We start from the raw sequence: 20,449 nt of genomic DNA on the forward strand, positions 1-20,449 counted from the left end.
GTTGAGACCTAGCCAACTCTTATTCAAAAAACAAACAAACAAACAAACAAAATTTAATTGGGGACTTGCTTACAATTGCAGAGGTGGAATCCATGATCATCATGGTGCTGGAGATGTAGCTGAAAGCTACATCCTCATCCACAGGCCAAGACAGAGACAGAAATACTGAGCCCAGCACTAGCTCTAGGCCTGAAAAGAGGGAGTCCAGAGTTTCTGCAAGTTCACAGGAGCAGAAATCCACTCATTCAGACATTCTTATGATGATGGAGCTTCAAGCTGGCTAATGTCAACAGTGAAACCTCTAAGGGAGCCTGCACCCTCTGAAGATATGATCAATATCAAGCCAGAACCAGTTGATCTCATTGATGAGGACCTCAATTCTGTCCAAGAGAATCCCTTATCTCAGAAAAAAACAACAGTGGCACTTACATATGGTTCTTCTCGCCCTTCTATTGAAATTTATCGACCACCTGCAAGTAGAAGTGCAGACACTGGTACTCATTTAAATAGGCTGCAACTTCATCAGCAGCAAAACAGTTACTCACACTGCCAAGCAGCTAGATGTACAGAGCAGCCAGGTATATGAAGCAGGCTGTTTGTGTGAACCAGAAGTGCTTAGCAGTGTAGACGATACTTACAGCCCCTTCTTCAGAAACAACTTGGATAAAATGAATATTGAGGACGAAAACTTTTGAAAGAGAAAGTTGCCTGTGGTAAGTTCAGTTGTAAAAAGTACAAAGATTCAGTCATGATGGAGGAGGAGGAAGATGAGGATTACGGCTCCCGGATAGGAAGCTTGTCCAGCAGCGTGTCGGTGCCAGCAAAGCCTGAGAGGAGACCTTCTCTTCCACCTTCTAAACAAGCTTAACAAGAATCTAATTTTGAAGGCTATCTCTGAAGCTCAAGAGTCTGTAACAAAAACAACTAACTATTCTGCAGTTCCACAAAAACAGACACTTCCAGTTGCTCCCAGAACTCGAACTTCTCAAGAAGAATTGCTAGCAGAAATGGTTCAGGGGCAAAGTAGGGCCCCCAGAATAAGTCCCCCTGTTAAAGAAGAAGCAAAAGGGGATAGTACCGAAAAAATTCAAGGCACTCAACAGGGGCAGTTATTATCCCGACTGCAGATTGACCCAGTAATGGTAGAGAAAATGGAGATGAGTCCAGCTGAGATGACTGATCTGAGTGTGGCACAAAAACCAGAAAAGCTTTTGGAGCACTGCAAGTACTGGCCTGGCCTGCTTGTAAAAATGGGGATGAATGTGCATACCATCACCCCATTTCACCTTGCAAAGCCTTTCCCAATTGTAAATTTGCTGAAAAATGTTTGTTTGTGCATCCAAATTGTAAATATGATGCAAAGTGTACTAAACCGGATTGTCCCTTCACTCACAAGAGTAGAAGTTTTTTTTTTTAATCCCAGCTATACTCTCCCTGCAACAAGACCACTCCTACTCAAACAAGGCCTCCTAATTCTTCTACTCTCCTTCTAATCCTTCTCAAATAGAGCCACTCCCTGATGACTAAGCATTCAAATATATGCACCTATCATAGCCACTCTCATCTAAGCTACCACATTAGCCAACCACATACCTCCTAAAGAAGAAATGCATTTGATTAAAACATAAGCATCTCTGTGTACATTGACATTAACTCAGCTCCTACCACATCATTGTTGCCACAGTGCACCACAGATTAAGATCTGCCCCTGCACCTTCACACCCTACTTCCTGCCAACAACACCCCCACACACACAGTCCCTACTGGTTGATTATAACAAACAGCTGAGGAGAACCTTTGGCATTTATACATTGGCAGGTCCAGCCTCCAGGCTTTGAGAACACAGTCCTAATCTAGTGAGACACCAAACAGCACAACTAGGGAAGCCAAAGCTCACAGGTTTGCTGAGATAAGTGGATTATGAAGATTCACTAACTTGTCTAGTAGTGGTCACCTAAAGAAAGGAGAAATGGGGTAGTTTTGAGCCACTCAGGACCACACACTTACATCAGGACCCAATAAAAGCCAGTCACCAAGATGCAGGACCATGGATGGAAGGGTGCTGTTGCTACGTGGAAAACTTTACAGAACTACAGAGAAGAGTGAAATTCTGAGAAATGGTAAGACTATAAAGAAGACAAAACAGGACATCTGTGTGTGACCTGGGACCTGGGACCTGGGGGAAATGTCTCCATCCACACACTGCCAGGCAAAACTAACAGGACAGACTTCAGACCGTCCTTCCCTGCTTACTGTGTGTGGAGGGGTTGGGCTCAGTATCTAATGGGGAATTTGGGGATTTGCCTTGTGAGATTTTTAGAGATGTTTTGTTAATTTTACAATTTATGTTCACCAGTCATTTATTATATGCACCCATGGGCACCTGGAGATGCCTTGATGCTACACTGGGTCAGCTGTTTGATGTTAGTGAGACAGATGTCATGTAGCATGAGTGAAACTTCATGCATGACAGAACCACCCCTACTAAGGAACTCCAGAAGGTAACACAGTGTTACATTTCTCCTTCTCTCTGGAGGCAGGGAAGGGGAGGGAAGATTCTAGGGCTATGAGAAGAGGCAGGGTGGGGATAGTCTCTGAGGCATGGAAGGAGAAGCTGGAGGGAAACTGGTTTCGTTTCTCTCTCAAGGAAGAGTAAGGTGGCTCCTCCACCCTGCCGCCAACTTGAAATAGCCCCTGGCAACTTCTCAAAGGCAGGTTCTTCCGGGAGCAGGAAAAGGACAGGCATTGTCAGAGGTCAAAGGACAATGGGAATGGAGATCTGGGCAGCATGGACGGGGTGGGGCAGCAGTGGTCCTTGAAAACCATCCTAATTTTCAGACCTACTGGCCATAAGCTTCATTTCTGCAAATGCCTATGTATCTATCTCTCTAGGGCTGGCTTTAGTGAATATGAGGGTAACCCACATACACACCATCCCTTCACCGCTGTAAGGTGAGCAGTCCTCCATCCCTCCCCACCAAACAAAAACACCTGGATGCTCCCCATCATGTTTCCTCCAGTGTCTCACCTTCCAGACATCACACAGCAGGTGACCACAGTGACAGCCCTGCAGTAATTCACTAGCACTCAAGAAAATGCAGAGAAAGGTATTTTCCCCCAGATTCAGGCTTTGATTGGCTGCATGGTCTTGGAAACACCACTGGCCCTCTCTGGACCTCAGACCCTTCATGATAAGCTAAAATAATTTTTCCAGCAATTCCCGACAACCCTTTCTGTTTTGAGAGAGGATTGCACAAGTTCTAAAACCCTAGTCCTCTTTCAGAGATGCCAGAGCTAAGAGTTCACAGCCTTTCATTCTCAGGGGCTGTCAGTTCTACATAAAGTCTGGAGACATAAGAGACACTATTGCAGCACCTTATTCTGCACTATGGTTGAAGCTGACATGATATGCAAGTCAATGTAGACTCCTCACTTGTGATGACTGTCCTCTTTGGATGGGAGGTTAGCAGTGGGTCAAGTCATATAGAAACCTTGCACCCTCTGCTTGATTTCTTTCTGAATCATCAATTCCTGAGAATAGAGAGATGGCCCAGTGGCTAAGTATGTCAAGAGACTCAAAACTGCACCAGGGCACCTAACACCTACTTCTGGCCTCTATGAGTACCTGCATGCACACACACACACACACACACACACACAGAGAGAGAGAGAGAGAGAGAGAGAGAGAGAGAGAGAAAGAGAGAGACAGAGAGAGACAGAGAGAGACAGAAAGACAGGAGAGGCATATAGACAGAGACAGACAGGCATATACACAAACATTTAAAAATATATCCTTTTAAAAGTAAAGTCTTTGATTACAAAAATTATCACAACATAAGTAGACTCTCAATTCTTTTAATTTGTCCTCAAATCCTTGCTGTTCAGCAGGAATCTGGAGAAGGGAAGATGCTGTGTCCTAGGATTCGCCATCCCCTCCCCAGAGCCTTCATAGTGTCCTAGATGTTGGCCAAATCCCTTGGCTTCACATGTCCAAGCTCATCCTCAGGAAGAACCCCCCACTCCCATGTCCTATGTGAGGTCATCATGCAGTTACCCAGTACTCATCCTGAAAGACTATTGGAGACAGGTAGCCCCAAATTACCATCCCTTCAAGGGGTCATCTATAGCCTACTTGCTGATGGAGTCTCATGATTCCCTAATTCCAAAGGGGAATCTCCCCGAAAACACTTCCCAGGATCCTTTCCTCACTTCTTTCAGTCTAGTTTAGCCAAAAGGAGGCTCTGGTGGATGATAGAGGTGGATGATCCAAAAACCAGGTTCTTCCTTCCTGTGCCCGACCCACAGCATCTTCAACTGTCAATCCTTGCCTCTCTGCTTCCTGTTTTGCTAACACACTTCTGCTGGGGAGGAGCTAAGCCTGAAAACCTTGTTGTTTTTCACTGTGCTGTGAGTCAGTATATAAGCCCACTCTGTCCCCTCAATAAACAGCATTCAGCATTCCGACATTTTGCTGTTGAACGAATCACCCTATGTCTCGTCTCTTATTTCAATCTCTAGGTCTACGCCTGATTTGTGGAACAGATTTCGTAGTGTGTGCGCTACAATGGGGGAGGATCTTGTGAGGCCCAGTCCTACCCAGGGGAGCTAATAGCAGTGGAGGGCTGATTGGGGAGAGGAAGTCATTGTCTTCAGTGACATCATCCTGGTGAGCTTCTCACATTCCAGTGGATGGTGTCACACCCATACTCACATGAGTTGGCTGGCTAAACTTGATGGGCTTATAAAAAATAAAAATAAAAACAAAACCAAAAAAACATGAAAGTAGAAAAGGACTTGATGAGAAGAGGGGAAACCAGGAGGTGGATGTGTCTACAAGAAGATAAGGGAGGATACAAATGTGACCAGAATGTATCACATACACTTTTGGTGGTGCACTCCTTTAATCTCAGCACTCAGGAGGCAGAGGCAGGCAGATCTCTGAGTTTGAGGCCAGCCTGGTCCATAGAGCAAATTCTAAGACAGCCAGGACTACACAGAGAAACCTTGTCTTGGAAAAAAAGAATAAATTAATCTTAAAATATCAAGGATTTTCCTTTTTCTTCTTTGGCTATCTAAAGACAAGGTGGGTCGCCAGCAGCTCTACTGGGGTTACCTGCAAGGAGTTCCATCAGGGTTCTCACTCTGGCCATGTCTGCTCAAACCTCCATGGTCTCACCTAGAAATACAGGCTGAACTTGTGCAGGCATCATTTCCATGAGTACAGGAAGGATATCAGACTGAGAGGCCTTCCTTGAGGATTTATTCCAGACCATCTACCCATGAAAGAGGTCATGCTTGTCTTTGAAAAAAAAAAAAAAAAAGAGTAAGAACTTCAAAAACATTCAAGTATTCTGACACCAAGCAACTACCACTGCCCTGCACACACAACCTGAACACTACAGCCCTGTATATCATAGCCATCAACAAGGACCCGCCTTGGGTCCTTACGATGTTCTACAGTAGCCCCAACATATATGGCAACAACTCATGGCATAGTCCACAGGCTCCTATGGGGAGCTTAAGAAGCATACAATGCTTCCCCAGTCTTTCAATCCCTAATTTTTGTATGAGTGGCACTTGCTTACAGTCAATTTCAAAGATTGACAGGGAGGGTTAATCACTAACTGCATTTCTCTCTAGATTTATAATGTAGCTACTATAGTAACCTGGGACTCCAACCCATAGAGAGCCACCTTTGGAAATTCCCAGTAAGAACCCTGCAATCTAGTTTATGATGCCCTACATGAAATGGCACCTCATCATGGAAAGGTGTGGTGAAAAGTAGGGGTGGTAGAACAGTGGTAGGTCTCTTGGCATAGGCCATTCTCAAGTGGGTTTTGTTGTCTGAGTCCTGCAAAAAACCACCACACAAACACACACAAGGATGCAGTTAGTCCACTAAGCCATCTAGGGCAGTATGTCAACCAGCTTGATACACATTTCCAATAAGCTAAGAGGCATGGTGAGACAAACTTAATAAAAAATAACTAAGGACAAAACTGAAGAATCCTTCCACTGAAGGACTTTCAAAACCATCCCTTCCTATGGTCTCTGACTCCACTTCATACCTCCACACACATGTTGGCCACTCTGGGGACTCCCCCAGCCACCCATCTCTCCCTCTTCAAGTCCCCTGACCTTCAGCTGCCAGACCCTTCCTGCCACCAAATCCCCCAGAGGGACCTGGAGGCAGAACAAAGCACCCAGCATCAACCACTATTCCTGTCTTGTACCTTCACCCTCCAGGAGACAGGAGAGGATAGAGCCTTGAACCCATACCCACCAGGAGAGGGAGACCCCACCTGTATCCACTGGAAGAAGGGATGGGAATAAGACAGTGTAAGAACACATCCACCAACAGAAAGACTTATATGACACAACCAGAGAGTAGAGATTCTGTACCAGCAAGACCTGAATATCCCAACACAGATGAAACAGAAGAGAATGACATTAAAAACAACTCCATGAAAATGATAGAGGCCCTCAAAGAGGACATGAGAAAATCTGTGAAAGAAATGGAAGAAAAAAACAAACTAAAAAAAATGCAAGAGATAAACAAATCTCTTAAAGAAAGCAAGGAAAGCCAAGAACAAGAATCAAACAGATGAAGGAAACAATTCAAACAGTCCATCACCTGAACACTGAAATAGAGACAATAATGAAAACGCAAACTGAGGGAAGGCTGGAAATAGAAAAACTGGATAAACGATCAGGAACTACAGATGCAAGCATAACCAACAAAATGCAAGAGATGGAAGAGAGAACATCAGGTGCTGAAGATAAACTAGAGGAAATAGACTCATCAACCAAAGAAAATTTAAAATCGAACAAATCCTTAACACAAAATGTCCAGGAAATGTGGGACACTGAAAAAAAAAAAAAAAAAAAAAAAAAAAAACCCAAGCCTAAGAATAACAGGCATAGAAGAAGGTGAAGAAAACAACTCAAAGGTGCAGAAAATATATTCAACAAAATCATAGAAGAAAACTTTCCCAACCTGAAGAAGGACATGCCTATTAAAGTACAAAAAGCAACTAAACATCAATAAACTGGACCAAAAAAAAAAGTCCCCTCGCCACATAATAATCAAAACACCAAACATACAGAAAAAAGAAAGAATAAGAGCAGCAAAAGAAAAATGCCAAGTAACAAATAAAGGCAGACCTATTAGAATTACAACTGACTTCTGCATGGTAACTCTGAAAGCCAGAAGGTCCTGGATAGATGTTCTACAAACACTAAGAGACCACGGGTGACAGTCCAGACTACTATACCCAGAAAACTCTCAATCGCAATAGATGGAGAAAACAAGATATTCCATGATAAAACCAGATTTAAACAATACATCAACTAATCCAGCCCTACAGAAAGTTCTGGAAGGATTACTCCAACACAGAGAAGTTAATTACACTCACAAAAACATAGGCAGTAGATAATCCTACTTTATCAGAAGCCAAAAGAAAAACTACTCATAATACCAACAACAACAAATCCAAAACAAACAAGAATTAACAATCAGTGGTCATTAATTTCCCTCAATAGTAATGGTCTTAACTCACCTATGAAAAGACACAGGCTAACAGAATGGATATGAAGACAGAATCCATCCTTCTTCTGTATACAAGAAACACAACTCAACTTCAAAGGCAGACGCTACCTCAGAGTAAAGAGTTGGGAAAAGATTGTCCCATCAAACAAACCCAAGAAACAAGCTGGTGTAGCAATCCTAATATCTAACAAATTACACTTCAAACTAAAATCAATCAAAAAAGATGAAGAAGGTCATCTCATATTCCTCACAAGAAAAATCCATCACGATGAAGTCTCAATTCTGAATATCTATGCCCCAAATTCAAAGGCACCCACATTCATAAAAGAAACATTACTAAAACTAAAATCCCACATAAAACATCACAAACTTATACTGGGAGATTTCAACACCCCACTTTCAACACTAGACAGGTCCACCAGAAAAAAACTTAACAAAGAAATAAAAGAACTAACAGGACACAATTGGGTTTAACAGACACCTACAGAACATTCCATCCAAACACAAAAGAATATAACTTCTTCTCAGCTACACGTGGAACCTTCTCTAAAATCAACCACATACTTGGCAACATACGAAACCTCAACAGATATTTAAAAATTGGAATAGTCCCCTGTATCTTATCAGGCCACCATGCTTTAAAGTTAGACTTCAGCAACAACGCAAATTGCAGAAACCCTAAAAACTCAAGGAAATTGAACAATGTGCGATTGCACCATTCCTGGGTCAAGGAAGAAATTAAAGACTTCCTAGAATTCAATGAGACAGAAAACATAACATACTCAAACTTATGGAACACTTTGAAGGCAGTGCTAAGAGGAAAGTTCATAGTACTAACTGCCCACATGAAGAAGCTGGAGGATAGTCACACTAGAGCATTAACAGTACAACTGAAAGCTCTAGAACAAAAAGAAGCAAACTCACCCAGAGGAGTGGATGCCAGGAAATAATCAAATTGAGGGCTGAAATCAATAAAGTAGAAACTAGGAAAGCAATATAAAGAATCAATGTAACACAGAGTTTTTTCTTCGAAAAAATAAGCAAGATAGGCAAACCTTTATCCAAACTAACCAAAAGGCAGAGAGAAAACATGCAAGTTAACAAAACCAGAAATTAAAAGGGGAAAATCACAAAGGACACTAAGGAAACCCAGAGAATCTCCAGCTCATACTCTGAAAACCTGTACTCCACAAAATTTGAAAATGTAAAGGAAATGAACAATTTTCTTGATAGATATCACTTACAAAAATTAAATCAAGAGCAGATAAGCAATTTAAATAGCCCTATACCCCCTAAGGAAATAGAAGCAGTCATCAGAAGTCTCCCAACCACAAAAAGCCCAGGACCAGATGGCTTCAGAGCAGAATTCTACCAGAAATTCAAGGAACAGCTAATAGCAATACTCCTCAAAGTATTCCACATAATAGAAGCAAAAAGGATCATTGCCAAACTCTTTATACCAGGCCACACCACACAAAGACACAACTAACAAAGAAAACTACAGACCAATATCCCTCATGAACATTGATACAAAATTACTGTCAAATCAAATCCAAGAATACATCAGAGGAATCATCCACCATGACCAAGTAGGCTTCATCCCAGGGATACAGGGATGGCTCAACATATGAAAATCCATCAACATAATCCACCATATAAACAAACTGAAAAAGAAAAACCATAGGATAATCTCACTAGATGCTGAAAAAGCCTTTGACAAAATTCAACACCCCTTCATAATAAAGGTCTTGGAAAGATCAGGGATAACAGGAACATACCTAAACATAATAAAAGCAATATACAGCACACTAACAGCCAACATTAAACTAAATGGAGAGAAACTTAATGTGATTACTCTAATATCAGGAACAAAACAGAACTGTCCACTCTCTCCATATCTCTTTAATATTGTACTTGAAGTACTAACTAGAGCAAAAAGAAAATAAAAGGAGATCAAAGGGGTACAAATTGGAAAGGAAAAAGTCAAACTTTGACTATTTGCAGATGATATGACAGTTTACATAGTGACCAAAACAACTCCACCAGGGAACTCCTACAGCTGATAAACACCTTCAGCAAAGTGGCAGGCTACAAGATTAACTCAAAAAAAAAAAAAATCAGTAGCCCTACTTTATATAGACAATAGAGGGGCTGAGAAAGAAATCAGAGAAACATCACCTTTACAATAGCCACAAACAACATAAAGTGTCTTGGGGTAGTACTAACCAAACAAGTGAAAGACCTATTATAACAAGAACTTTGTGTCTTTAAAGGAAGAAATTAAAGAAAATATCAGAAAATGGAAAGATCCCCCATGCTCTTGGATAGGTAGGATCAACATAGTAAAAATGGCAATCTTGCCAAAAGCAATCTACAGATTCAATGCAATCCCCATCAAAATCCCAGCACAATTCTTCACTGACCTTGAAAGGATAATACTCAACTTTATATGGAAAAACAAAAGAACCAGGATAGCAAAAAAAAAAAAAAAAACCTGTACAATAAAGGAACTTCCAGAGGCATCACCATCCTTGACTTCAAGCTCTATTATAGAGCTATAGTCCTGAAAACTTGGTATTAGTGAAAAAAATAGACAGGTAGACCAATGGAATTGAATTTGAAATCCTGATATTAACCCACACACCATTGAACACCTGATTTTTGACAAAAAAGCTAAAATTATACAATGGAAAGAAGAAAATATCTTCAACAAATGGTGCTGGCATAACTGGATGCTGGTGTGTAGAAGACTGCAGATAGATCCATATTTATCTCCATGCACAAAACCTAAGTCCAAATGGAGCAAAGACCTAAACATAAATCCAGCCACACTAAGTCTCTTAGAAGAGAAAGTGGTAGTACCCTTGAACAAATTGGTACAGGAGGCCACTTCATGGACATAACACCAGTAGCACAGACACTGAGATCAACAATTTATAAATTGGACCTCCTCAAACTGAGACACTTCTGTAAGGCAAAGGACACGGTCAACAATATAAAATGGCAGCCCACAGACTGGGAAAAGATATTTACCAACCCCACATCTGACAGAACACTGATTTCCAAAATATACAAAGAACTCAAGAAGCTAGTCACCAAATAATCCAATTAAAAAGTGGGGTACAGAACTAAATAGAGAATTCACAATATAGTAATATGAAATGGCTAAAAGACACTTAAGAAAGTGCTCAACAACCTTAGCCATCAGGAAAATGCAAATCAAGGCAACTCTGAGATACCATTTTACTCCTATCAGAAACGCCAATGATAGTTTATGCTGGAGAGGATGTGAAAAGAGGGGAACACTCCTCCACTGCTGGTGGGAGTGCAAACTTATACAGCCATTTTGAAGATCAATATGGTGGTTCCTGGGGAAAATGGGAATCAGTCTACCACAAGATGCAGCAATTCCACTCTTAGGCATATACCCAGAAGATGCACATCCATGCAACAAGTACATCTGTTCAACTATGTACACAGCAGCATTATTTGTAATAGCTAGACCCTGGAAACAACCTAAATGCCCCTCAGCTGAAGAATGTATAGAGAAAATGTGCTACTTTTACACAATGGAGTTCTGCTCAGTGGGGAAAAAACAATGGAATCTTGAAATTCACAGGCAAGTGGATAGAACTAGAAGAAACCACCCTGAATGAGATAACCTAGCCACAAAAAGACCAACATGTTATGTACTCATTTATATATGGATTTTAGACATAGAGCAAAGGATCACCTACAATCCACACCGTCAGAGAAGCTAGGAAACAAGGAGGACCCTAAGAGAGACATACATGGTCCCTCATAGAAGGGGAAAGGGACAAGATCTCCTGAGCAAATTGGGAGCAGGGATGGGGTGGGGGTAGGGGCGGTGAGTGGAGAGGAAGTTAGGAGAAAGAGAAGGGGAGAAGAGGAGGGGAAAGGAGAACATGAGGGACCAGAAAGATTGAGTCGGGTTCGGGGGAGGAATAGAGGAGAGCAAGAAAAGAGATACCATAATAGAGGGAGCCATTATAGTTTGAAGAGACATCTTGCACTAGGGAAATGTCCAGAGATCTACAAAGATGACCCCAAGTAACAATCTAAGCAATAGTGGAGAGGCTATCTTAAATGCCCTTCCCTGATAATGAGATTAATGACTACCTTATATGCCATCCTAGAGCCTTCATCCAGTAGCTGATGGAAACAGAAGCAGAGACCCACAGCTAAACACTGAGCTGTACTTCTGGAATCCAGTTTCAGAGAGGGAGAAGTGATGGGCAAAGGGGTTAAAAGAGGCTGAATAAACCCACAGAAACAGCTGATCTGAACAAGGGGGAGCTCATGAACCCCAGACTGATAGCTGGGAAACCAGTATAGGACTGGCCCAAACACCCTGAATATAGGTCTCACTTAGGAGGCCTGAGCAGTCTATAGGACCTCTAACAGTGGAGTCAAGACGTATCCTTGGTGTACAAAAGGACTTCAGGAGCACATTTCTCATGGAGGGATACTCCTTTAGTCTAGAAATACAAGGGAGGTCCTAGGCCCTACCCCAAATGACTTGACAGATTTTGTTGATCCCTCCTGGAAGGCCTCACCCTCCCTGGAGAGTGGATGGGAGATAGGATGACGGAGTTCCAGGGAGTGTGGGAGGATAGGAGAGAGAGGGAACGGGGATCAATATGTAAAATAAGAAAAAAATATAAAATAAAATAATGGAAAAATACAGCCCACCACAGAGACCAGCCTGGAGGATTGGGGCAAAGATGGGTTGGGGCAAACTCTGACTGCAGTCTAAGGGGTGAGTCAGTCACAGACACCTGAGGCTTGACCAGGAGGATCTCCAGCTTAGACTTTCTGAAGTCAGTGCTCAGAGTGTTAATGGCCACCTAAGATTCTCAAATTGGCACTTAGTACATCAGAGTTCAGAGGTGGCTTCTAGAGACAAGACTGGATCTTGAGGGATCTGACCTCACCTATGGGTTAACACAATCATGAATCCATAACTGAACAGATTGACCATTAGCTGGTAGGACCTTCTTGCAGGAATTTGGTCACTAGGTTCATGCAATAGAACATTTCATGTTTTATTGGATTGGCAGAAAACCTATGAAGTAGATGTTAACTTGGGAGATATATTTACCTTATGGTAATTTAAGTAGTGGGGATTTTGCTGTGGAATAATACTTCTGAACAGTGTGAGTATGTATTATTCTCATTGGTTAATAAAAAGCTGACAGGCTGGTAGCCAGGCAGGAAATATAGGAGATACAGCCAGACACAGAGGACTCTGGGAAAAAGAAGTCATATGCAGAGGGAACAGGAGATGAACATACCATGTTAGGTTAGTAAGGGACTGACATATGGCAGAGCATAAATAAGAAATATGGGTTAATTTAAAATGTAAAAGCTAGTTAGTAATAAGCCTGAGCTATTGGCTGAGCATTTATAATTAATAATAAGCCTCGGTTGTTTATTTGGGGAGTAGGTGGTTGGGACAGGAAAACTCCTCCTACAATTGATGCTTTCAAACTGCAATTGAGCTAGACTTTATAAAAAGGCATGGTAGGATGTAGGAAAAAACACAGTAGATAGCTCAAAAAACAAGTTGAAACCATGGACCCAAGATATTGGAATGTCTCCAGGAGTCCCATGCTAGGGAAAATAAAATTTCCAGAATGAGATTTCACACAGTTCTGACTTGTCAGGCAACAATGAGTCAGTGATGCACAGGACTACACCTTGACCACTACACACACCTTTTACCCTCTGTTTAAACTTAAGCCTCACATCAGAGCATGATATCGTGATATCTCTGTTTTTCCCCACACGGCCACATTGACTGACTATCCTTTCTCTGGTTGTCACTATGATTTGTCTCTTTATTGACATTTTAAGGATAGATGATCAACTCTCACTTGTTCGGAATACAGGGCCCAGGCTCTGGCCCTGGCAACTCTGGTAAAGACCCAGGTGTCCTGACTTCCTCATTTGCCCATTTTCTCCATCAGCTTCTGTCAACATCAGACTATCCAGAGAAGAGCTGGTATGAGCCTTGCTCCAGATCTACTTCCCAGTTCTGAGAGAAAATCATACTCTCAGATCCAAGCAGGGGCTGAAAGTGTGGGACATGGGGCACACTGTACAGTCCTGCCTTACTGATGTCAAACTTGGTCTAATGGTCTAGCTGGAGTTACATCACAGTTTCTAAAAGCACTGCGACAGATTGTCTTACTGTGAACTCAGGGGGTCACAACTGTGCTTCAAATCAGGTCAGGCTGCCTGTCCTCAATAGGTGAATGAAAAGACCAAATTAGAAGTGAAAAGCTGAAAAGAGAGATTTATTAAATGTGGCCACATTGGAAAGAGGGACAAAGAGATTTAGTGAACCCCTCAAGTCTGTATTCTTAGGTGCTGAAGTGAAACTGAAATTTAAGTAGACAGTCATGGATACACACACCTGAACAGTCCCTGTCAGGGTGTGGTTCTGCCCACTACTGACCTGCCATGATCTGGGTTGCAGTTTTATCCTGTAAGGTGATCTGATGAGTGGGTAGAGCCCTGGTGAAATATCCTTCTGGGAACCTATGAAGTCCCATTCTGGCTGGCACCTTTAGTTTCTCCCAGAATGAAATTCCTGGCGCAATCCCTATTCCTGGGCAGTCCATTGTTCCAATAGATTGATGGACACAAATGTCTCTTTAGAATAACTTCATTTCTGCTAGGCCTGTTACAATGCTCCTTTTTTCTCACCCATGACAATCAATAATTCTTTTTGTTGCTGTTATTTGATAGTTGATCTTTGGTTTTTTGTTTTGGCTTGGTTTTGGTTTGGTTGTTTTTGTCATTTGTTTTTGAAACAGAGTCTCTCTACTTTAATCCTAGAACTCACTATATAAACTAGGCTGGTCTTGATTGAACTCAGAAATCTGCCTACTTCTATCTCCTGAGTGCTAAGATTAAAGGCATGTGCCACCTTGCCCAGCTTTCAATAATTCTTCATGTAGAATATTTCCTTCCTTTCTTCCTTCCATTTTTCCTTCCTTTTTTCTTTCTTCCTTCATTCTTTCCTTCCTTCTTTCTTTTCCTCCCTCCCTTTCTTCTCCCTCCCCCTCATTTTTTTCTTTTGATTGGTTGATGTTTTAAAACAGGATCTTATTATACTGGCTAGCATGGTATTCACTGTGTAAACCATGCTGGCTTTGAACTTGCAACAATCCTCCTGCCTCTGACTGTAGAATCTTTTCCCTTAATCTAGGCTGAGATTACATGGAACAGAAAAATGCAACCAGCTCAGAATACATATGCAAGAAACAAATCTGGGATGTTGTAACCTCTAGTACCTTGGAATGGCTTGTTACATCGACCTCACCTATGATGACTGATACACAGAATAACATGACTATTGTCTCTCCCTCGTTATCCACACTGCTGGCAACAACCATGAAGTTGCCATAATACTGCAACTGCCTTATGCAAAGGGAAGAAATGTGTTACTATATCCCAAAACCTCAAAATGCAGGATGCAGACCTGCAGTGGAAGAAGCTAAAAGGCAGAGGCAGAAAACAGCTACATAACTGCACTCATCAGTGTGGGTGGGGCATAGGCCAAGGGCCTGATGCCCTGGGCTATGAAGGAAGGCTTTTCTTAATGAAGGACCCTTTTAAACATAGGTTGGTCTAGTTAAAGGAGTCACATTCGATTTCCTCATCCTTAAGAGAAGTGGACAGAAGAAGAGAAATTGGTTGGAAGTCTTAATCACCATCCTCCTGTGCCAATAGACACAGGCAACGAAATGCAGAGCTGTGCTGATGCCACACTTGCCTAGAATCACTCACTACTTTTACAGCTCACAGCATCCTGACACCCAGCATAAGGTCTCACAAGAATAAAAGACAGGTGGCATATCTCAAGGACACATCCATGACGTGCAAAGTTGGAAGAGGAAATAAGACTCTGCAAACATTCAATCCCCCTTTATGACACTAGTCATATGCCTGGCAGCCAACCAAGTCATTTGAATATGTTCTTCCTGGATATATGCAATGGCCAGGAAAAAGTAGTCAGAATGTGAGGGCCTAGAGTGGAAGAGCTGATCTGGACAGGATACAATGCCCTGGTATGGCCCATCAGAGAATAAGCAATCAACTGTGTGGCTTTCTCCTGACTTCAGGAGCTCCCAAGAACTTGCCAGATCCATGAAGCTACTTATAAGAGCCCAGACACAGGGGAAGATAAACGTGTATGATTTTCTTACATGAACTCTAGTTCCAGAATGCCTATGAGTAAAGCCAGGTACCTGGTATGATTCATTCTGGATATGTTCTAGCTGCTTCTGCCCCAACACTGTCTGGGTCAAGTGCTTCTGTGGAGCTTCTAATTGACCTGTCAGGGCTGGTCTGAGCCTGAGGCTGATAAGATGCAGAAGACTCAGCTGGGCCCACATAACACTGCGGAAACCCCATTTTCAGTAGCCTTAAAAAATTAAGAGCTGAGCCAGGCGTTGGTGGCGCATGCCTTTAATCCCAGCACTCGGGAGGCAGAGGCAGGTGGATCTCTGTGAGTTCAAGACCATCCTGGTCTACAGAGAGAGTTCCAGGACAACCTCCAAAGCAATACAGAGAAACTCTGTCTTGAAAAAAAAAACATAAATAAATAAATAAATAAATAAATAAATAAAAATGAAGAGCTGAGCAGGTTGTTGGGTGAGGGGAGCTACCAAACAAAGTCTAGGAAGTCTAAACCTGAGCTCAGAGAGTGCCACAGTGTGGAGGTCCAGGACCAAAGTGCATCAGAAGGCTTGCAGTTGCTTACCAAAAGTGGGGAACCAGATTGGGAGGTAGCAGCAAGCAGCCTGGAGATGGCATGCACAGTGGCAGATCTGGCACATCGCGCAGGACATCACTGAAAGTGACCTGGGGAGACCATGGTTCCAGGGCATGACAGGACGGCAACACCATCAAGGAAAGCCTGGAGAGAAGATGCAGGTGCCTTGGGGACCTGAAAGGAAAGGCTGAAGTTGCCTGCTTTCTTGCCTCAAGGCTGTGTTTTCTACTTACTGATTCACATTTCCAGAAAGAACTTCCTAGCTTCTGTATGAGCACACACATAGCAAGGTGGGGCAGGGTGTTGTGGAGTGGGGAGCTTAATTGCACCTCAGAAAAAGCGATAGAGTGGAATAAGAAGGGAGAGTACATTAGGTGTGTGGAGAATATGCCCAAAGTATGTTATATACTTGAATGCAAATGACCTTTTGTAAGAAAGGAGGAGGAGAAGGAGAAGACGACGACGAAGCCAGGAGAGTACAGGAAATATGGGAGTTTCCAGACACAAAGGATGAGCCTACAAACAAAGACATAAATAAAAGGTAGCAGGACTTGAGAAATGGCTTGAAGGGGACCTGAGTTCAGTTCCCAGCACCCATTGAGGCAGCTCAGAACCACCTGCACCTCCTGCACCAGGAGATCCAGTCCCTTTTCTGGACTCCAAGGACACCAGCACACATATGGCACACATACATACACACTGTAACATCCAAGTGCCCACACATCAACAAATGATGGATGGATAGATAGATAGATAGATAGATAGATAGATAGATAGATAGATAGATAGAAAGAAAGATAGGTAGGTAGATAGATAGATAGATAGATAGATAGATAGATAGATAGATAGATAGGGCGTACTCATTGACCTACAGGCTTCTCTACCAAATTCTGGAATCTCTTTCATGTGTCCTAGAGACAAAAGACAGTGAGAAAAGACTCCAGCCATCAGGAAGAGTTAGACCTTCTTAGGACTAAAGGTGTGTGTTCCTCTAAAGTACAAACTTCCCTTACATACGACGTTGAGAGATCTTTGAGCATAAGAATGCTCTAGAAACAGGCAGTGGAACAGAGCAGGTTGTCGACAAAAGTCATTGGGAAGCAAACTGGTAGATAGACTCATGGCAGATAAACACCTCGAATTTATATACTGAAATCCTAACCCCCAATGTAGCAGTATTTAGGGGTGGGGGTCATTGAAAGGTCATTAGGTCATGAAGGTGGAACCATTACAAAAGAAAGCCCAGATGAGTACCCTTCTCCAGCTTAAATACGAAACAGGAAGTGGATTGTTCACAACCTAGAAGAGGCCTCACCACAGACTGTCCATGCTGGCATCCTGCTCTCAGGTTTCCAGTCTCCCAGGCTGTGAGAAATAAACTTCCACTGTTTCCTGTTAGTATGGTCAATTCTCACTGTCAACAGAACTGAGAACCACCGAGGAGGCTCACCTCTAGCTGTGGCTAGGAAGGTGTTGCCAGGGAGGTTTTTCTGAATAGTAAAGACCATTATCACCACCTATAGGTTCAGATTAACTCCCATAAAAATAAATCTCTTTATTTTAATGAACTCACAAATGCTCAAACAAACGTTTGTCCAGTCTGAAACTCCACACATCTTAAGGAACATTTTGTATACAGTCAGAATGACCACTCTGAAGCCATGAGCTTCCCATGGGCTTTTACACTTTCATTATCAATTAGGTCTTTAGGCATAAAGAAAGAAAAAAACTAGAAGTAACGACCTTCTAACAGGATATAGTACAGGGTGTAACTATGGTTACCAACAGTCTGTAGTAAAGAGAATAACTATGGTTACCAAAAGTATATAATACTGAGTGTAACTATGGTTTCAACTAAGTGAACAATAGAAAGGATTTTCTTTTTATTGTAATTGTCTTGACACAGTGTCTAATCTTGCTGTGTAGCCCAGGCTATCTCAGAACTCACAATTCTCCTGCCTCGGCCTCCTGAGTACTGGAATTTATAAGCAACATCAAGGGCTGGATTAGGTAGAATCTTGAATGTTCTAACACAACGAGATGATAAATGTCTAAAATGATAATAGCATAATTTCTCTAAGTGAACCATAACACATTACAGGAAGGTACTGAATAATGACCACATGATATGAATTACTATTATTTTGTGTCAATTAAAAATAAAAATACAGGGAACATGCATGGGACTGGAGAGACAGCTCAGCAGTCAATAGCACTTGCTACTTTCACCAAGACCTGGGTTCAATTCCCAGCCACCTACACCATAGCTGCAGTCCCAGAAGATCCAATGCCTTCTTCTGGCCTCAGAGGGCACCAATTATGCACACAGTACACATTCATACTTGCAGACAAAACACTCATACACACAAAATAAAAGTGATTAAACCTTTAAAAATAAAATAAAGGTGGGGAGGGGAGCTGTGACATGCAATCTTCTGAACACTACGCAGCTGTCACACTCCTGAACTCACTAGGGTCACATTTAGAACCCAAGACAGGCACCAGATCAAGACAACAGTATCAGTCAGTAAGTTCCAACTGGACTGTGGGTCCACGGACACCTATGCAATATGCTGCACATACATACATACTCTCAGGCACATGCATAAAATGAAATGTTTAAAAGTCCCACTTGTGGAGAGGGCTTCTGCTCAGGGCACCAACGAAGGAAGAAAGGAAGGAATGAAAGAAAAGAGAAAGAGAGAAAGACAAAGAAGGAAGAGGAAGGGGAAGAAAATAAATTTAGAAACTTTATAAAAGTTCAAGTTTTATCGGGGGCCATAAATGTATGATATTGTGTTGTTTTATTTGGTTTGTTGTAAAGGCAACTGCTACAATGGAGAATTGTGGGGGACTAGCAGGTCTAAAGAAACAGTAAACAGAACCAATGAAGGCAGGCAACATGAAGGGAATCTATCTCCAGTACCTGCTCCCCAGGCTACCAGTACCTTCTGAAGCACCGAAATAACTTCCCCTGACTATGGTGCTATTTTAGGAACTGTGTGAGAATTACCAACAGTGATGTTGGTGGCATGGGAAGTAGAGAGCCAGTATTCACATCTGATTTCCCTAGGCTGTCATTTTGATGCAGAACCAGTACAGCCACTGCTATGTCCAGAGTTCACCCTGGCTTCAGGTGCACAACTTCAACCCAATTTAAGCCTTTTTTTTTTTTTTTTTTTTAATCTCAAATATGTCCATCTGGCTTCTGTAGAACATGCATGGACTTTTCCAAAGTTATAAGACCTTTCCAAAGCTATCTTGTGGTTCAGAAATTTTCATAGGGATGAAAGGAATTCGAAGCTGCTGGCACAAGTACTCCATGGCCAATAAAGGCCCTGTATGCAAAGGTGGGCACCATGTATGAAATGGCAGTGTCATTTCCCAAGGCAGGTCCGCTGAGTCAGGGGAAACTATTTTAACCAACAACCAAACAGCCATCTCTGAACTTGTACATCGTGCAGATGAAGAGGTATTTATTCAAGAAAATCCTCTAGAATGTTTGAAGACAGCAAGCACCTGAAACCCTTTGAGGAAAACGCACTTATTTTATCCCCAGCCCAGGGGTAATGAAAACAATTCCAAGTGGGTACAGGCAAGCCTGAAAGACCTCTGCTCCTGTCGGCTCCCAACTGAGGGCTATAGTTCACCATACTATGGGTGTTGGATGTTCAACCCTGAAAAAGGGGCATCCCACGTGGCACAGTCGTCTCACAGCCCGAGAGTCTTCCAGAGGGCAGCAATGTTTTCTTCATTATTTAGAGAATGGAATATTAGCTTCTGCAATCAAACCCATATAGATAAGGCAAGTATTTAGTGCCTCTTGAGTTTGCTCTAAATAGGGGGAGGGGTGAGTTTAATGTGTCTAGACCAATACAGCTGTTAATTTCTCAGCAGAGTACCACGAGAGGCTTTTTTTATATCAAATTTGACAACACAACTAAATTTCCAAAACTTCAAAATATATGATGGTGCATGTGTATTGTGTTAAAATACCAATAATAATAGTATGTTCTACATCAATAACAGAGGCACTTGCTGGGCTCTGTAGTCTCCTGAACATAACTTCAGAGGAGTCCAACACATTCCATCAA

At 42.2% G+C, this 20,449-nt stretch overlaps 1 pseudogene; it reads left to right on the forward strand.

Moving 5' to 3' along the window:
- The first annotated feature begins 251 nt into the window (after positions 1–251).
- LOC127219850 (zinc finger CCCH domain-containing protein 14-like) lies at positions 252–19,515 on the forward strand (annotated as a pseudogene).
- The last annotated feature ends 934 nt before the right edge of the window (positions 19,516–20,449 follow it).

This window comes from Phodopus roborovskii, unplaced genomic scaffold, assembly GCF_943737965.1.
Source record: "Phodopus roborovskii unplaced genomic scaffold, PHOROB, whole genome shotgun sequence".
Lineage (NCBI taxonomy): Eukaryota > Metazoa > Chordata > Mammalia > Rodentia > Cricetidae > Phodopus > Phodopus roborovskii.